We start from the raw sequence: 4,894 nt of genomic DNA, 5'->3' as shown, positions 1-4,894 counted from the left end.
ATAGCAATTTGCACATCTCCGTTGTGGTTTTTGCGTAAGTAAGATGCAATCATACTAGATACCCATAGCAGCCACGTAAAAACATGCAACAACAAATTAGAGGACGTCTAACTTGTTATTTGCAGGGTATGCTTGTGATGTGATATGGCCAAAGACATGATGTGATATATTGGATGTATGAGATGATCATGTCGTAATAGTTAATACCGACTTGCACGTCGATGCTACGTCAACCGGCAGGAGCCATAGGGTTATCTTTAAACTAACGTTTGTGTTTGCAGATGCGTTTACTATATTGCTAGGTTGTAGCTTTAGTAGTAATAGCATAGATAGCACGACAACCTCAATGGCGGCACGATGATGGAGATCATGGTGTGGCGCTGGTGACAAGAAGATCATGCCGGTGGTTTGGTGATGGAGATCAAGAAGCACAAGATCATGGCCATATCATGTCACTTATGAATTGCATGTGATGTTAATCCTTTTATGCACCTTATCTTGCTTAGAACGACTGTAGCATTATAAGGTGATCCCTCACTAAAATTTCAATATAAAATTGTGTTCTCCCCGACTGTGCACCCTTGCAACAGTTCGTCGTTTCGAGAGACCACGTGATGATCGGGTGTGATAGACTCAATGTTCACTTACAGCGGGTGCAAAACAGCTGCACACGCGGAACCCTCGGGTTAAACTTGACGAGCCTAGCATGTGCAGACATGGCCTCGGAACACAAGAGACCGAAAGGTCGAGCATGAATCACATAGTTGATATGATTAGTGCTACGGCAACAAAAGTCCTTCCCTGGCGCTTAGGAATTCTTCTTGTTACTTCTCTGGTTTGCGTCGGTTTTTTCCTTGGAAGAGAAAAGGGTGATGCAGCACAGGAGTAGTAAGTATTTCCCTCAGTTTGAGAACCAAGGTATCAATCCAAAAGGAGGGCCTCGTCAAGTCCAAAGTACCTGCGCAAACACAAACAAGCTTGCACCCAACGCTTCAAAGGGGTTGTCAATCCCTTCAAGATTGTTTGCAAAGTGAGATCTGAAGGCGGAAAGTGCAACGAAGTAAAAAGTGTAAGGCTGAAAATATGGTGTGGAGTAGACCCTGGGGGCCATAGTGTTCACTAGAGGCTTCTCTCATAATAGCAAATATCACAGTGGGTGAACAAATTACTGTCGAGCAATTGATAGAACCGCGCAAAGTCACGACGATATCTAAGGCAATGATCATGCATATAGGCATCACGTCCGACACAAGTAGACCGATACTTTCTGCATCTACTACTATTACTCCACACATCGACCGCTATCCAGCATGCATCTACTGTATTGAGTTCATGACGAACAGAGTAACACTTTAAGCAAGATGACATGATGTAGAGGGATAATCTCAAACCAATGATGAAAACCCCATCTTTTTACCCTTGATGGCAACAACATGATGCGTGCCTCGCTACCCCTTCTGTCACTGGGTGAGGTCATCGCACGGTACGACCCCAAAAACAAGCACTTCTCCCATTGCAAGAATCATAGATCTAGTTGGCCAGACAAAACCCACAACTCGAAGAGAATTACAAGGATATGAAATCATGCATAAGAGAGATCAGAAGAAACTCAAATAAGATTCATAGATAATCTGATCATAAATCCACAATTCATCGGATCTCGACAAACACACCGCAAAAGAAGATTACATCGTCTAGATCTCCATGAAGATCATGGAGAACTTTGTATTGAAGATCCAAGAGACAAAAGAAGCCATCTAGTTACTAGCTATGGACCCGTAGGTCTATGGTGAACTACTCACGCGTCATCGGAGAGGTCATGGTGTTGATGAAGAAGCCCTCCGTGTCCGAATCCCCCCTCCGGCAGGGCACCAGGACGTGCCCCAGATGGGATCTTGCGGATACAGAAGCTTGCGGCGGCGGAAAAGTGATGGTGATCGTCTCTTGATTTTTTGGGAATATTTGGGAATATATAGGCGCAAGATCTAGGTCAGGGGACCTCCAGGGGGCCCACAAGCCTGGATGGCGCCCCTTGGCTGTGGGGTGGGGGCTTGTGGGGCCCCTGGCGCTCCTCTGGCTTGGCTCCCAAGTTCTCCGATCTTCTTGCGTTCCAAAAAAAATCTTTACGGGGATTTTCTTCCGTTTGGACTCCGTTTCAAAATCTCCTCTGAAAGGGGTCAAAAACATGGGAAAAACAAGAACTGGCACTTGGCGCTGAGTTAATAAGTTAGTCCCAGAAAATAAATAAAAAGCATGCAAAACATCCAAAGTTTTACAAGATAATAGCATGACACCATCAAAAATTATAGATACGTTGGAGATGTATAAAGCATCCCCAAGCTTAACTCCTTCTCGTCCTCGAGTAGGGAAGTGATAAAGAATGAATTTTTGATATGGAATGCTACCTAGCATAGTTGTCCTTTGCAACTTCTTTCACGTGGCATGAATGTTCAGATCCGTAAGATTCAAAACAATAGTTTGCTATTGACATGAAAACAGTAATACTTCAAGCAAACTAGCAAAGTAATCATGAACTTTCAAAATAACGAGGCCAAAGAAAGTTATCCCTACAAAATCATATAGTCTGGCTATGCTCCATCATCCTCACACAACTAATGTAAATCATGCACAACCCCGGAATTCGCCAAGTAATTGTTTTCGCACTCTTACTTTCTCAAACCTTTTATAACTATCACGCAATACATGAGCGCGAGCCATGGATATAGCACTATAGGTGGAATAGAGTGTGGTGGTGGTTGTGAGACAAAAAGGAGGAGATGGTCACACTGACTCGGCGTATCAATAGGCTATGAAGATGACCATTAATAGATATCAATGTGAATGAGTAAGGATTGCCATACAAGAGATGCACTAGAGCTATAAGTATGTGAAAGCTCAAGAGGAAAACTAGTGGGTGTGCATCCAACTTGCTTTCTCACGAAGACCTAGGGCAATTTTGAGGAAGCCCATCATTGGAATATACAAGCCAAGTTATAAAACGAAGATTCCCACTATCATATGGTAGTGACAAAGCAAGAAGCTCTCAATCATGAAGAACATGGTGCTAACTTGAAGCACAAGTGTGGAAAAAGATAGTAGCATTGTCCCTTCTCTATTTTTATCTCATTTCTCTTTTTTTTATTTGGGCTCTTAGGCCTCTTTTTTTCTTTTCTTTTTTTTTGTTTTTGGGCTCTTTGCCTCTTTTTCTTCCTCACATGGGACAATGCTCTAATAATGATGATCATCACACTTTTATTTACTCACAACTCAAAGATCACAATGATGATGACTCCAAAGGAAATGCCTCTGGCAGTGTACCGGGATGTGCAACGATCTAGCATGGCGTATGACGTTGAAACATCTCGCTAGCTATCTTACGATCATGCAATGGCAATATGAGAGTGACGACACAAGTCATGAGACAGAACGGTGGGAGTTGCATGACAATATATCTCGGAATGGCTATGAAAATGCCATAGTAGGTAGGTATGGTGGCTGTTTTGAGGAAGGAATTTGGTGGGTTTGTGCACCGGCGAGAATTGCGCGGCACTAGAGAGGCTTGCAATGGTGGAAGGTGAAAGTGCATCTATACCATGGGCTCACATTAGTCATGAAGAACTCACATACTTATTGCGGAAGTTTTTATTAGTAATCGAAACAAAGTCCTAGACGCATACTCCGAGGGGAAGGGTTGGTAGGTGTAAACCATCGCGCGATCCCGACCTCAACACAAAGGATGACAATCAATAGATCAATTATGCTCCGACTTCCTAACATAGCGGTTCACCATACGTGCATGCTACGGGAATCACTAACTCCAACACAAGTATCTCTAGATTCACAACACCGTACTAACATAACTCTCAATATTACCGAATCCACATCTCAAAACTAATTGAGAGGAATCGAAACTTCTCTTTCTACTCAATGCACATGAAGATTGAGGTTTTTGCATCCTCTTTGGGTACCTAGCACATTTGGGACTAATTTCATAGCATAAGCCAACTACCAAATCACGCACCGCCGTGCTCTAAAAATATAAGTGAAGCACAAGAGAAAAAGTATCTAGCTCAAAAGATATAACTGAAGCACTAGAGCAAAAGTATCTAGCTCAAAAGATATAAGTGAAGCACTATGAGCATTCTAGCAAAATCACGATGAGTGCATGTCTCTCTCTCTCTCAAAAAGGTGTGCAGCAAGGATGATTGTCACACAACAAAAAGAAAATACTCCTAAGATACAAGACGCTCCAAGAAAAACACATATCATGTGGTGAATAAAAATATAGCTCCAAGTAGTGTTACCGATGGATTGAAGACGAAAGAGGGGATGCCTTCCCGGGGCATCCCCAAGCTTAGGCTTTTTGGTGTCCTTGAATTTGGCTTGTGATGCCTTGGGAATCCCCAAGCTTGAGCTCTTTCCACTCCTTATCTCTTTGTCCATGAGAACATCACCCAAAACTTGAAAACTTCAGAACACAAAACTTAAACAGAAACTTGTGATAACATTAGTACAAGAAAACAAACTACCACTTCTTTTGGTACTGTAGAAAACTTGAATTCCATATATATTGATGATGGGCTACTGTATTCTCACTTTTCCATGGCTAGTACCCCCCCCCCCGCCCCCCCCGATACTAACCATAGTTTCATCAAAACAAGCAACCAACTCAACAAAAACATAATCTGTCAAAAACAGACCAGTCTGTAGCAATCTATATACTTATATACTTCTGGTACCTCAAAACATCTGAAACATTACGACGGCCTTGGGAAAAAGCATATCAATCAGAATCAAAAGGAATCAACTCAAAATCTCTTTCTGAATAAAAATGCAAAATCATCTCGTGAGCGAAAAGTTTCAGTCTTTTTCGAGCAGGATCAATCAACCATTA

Source organism: Hordeum vulgare, chromosome 4H (genome assembly GCF_904849725.1).
Source record: "Hordeum vulgare subsp. vulgare chromosome 4H, MorexV3_pseudomolecules_assembly, whole genome shotgun sequence".
Taxonomy (NCBI): domain Eukaryota; kingdom Viridiplantae; phylum Streptophyta; class Magnoliopsida; order Poales; family Poaceae; genus Hordeum; species Hordeum vulgare.
Note: the sequence above shows the minus strand (reverse complement) of the source record.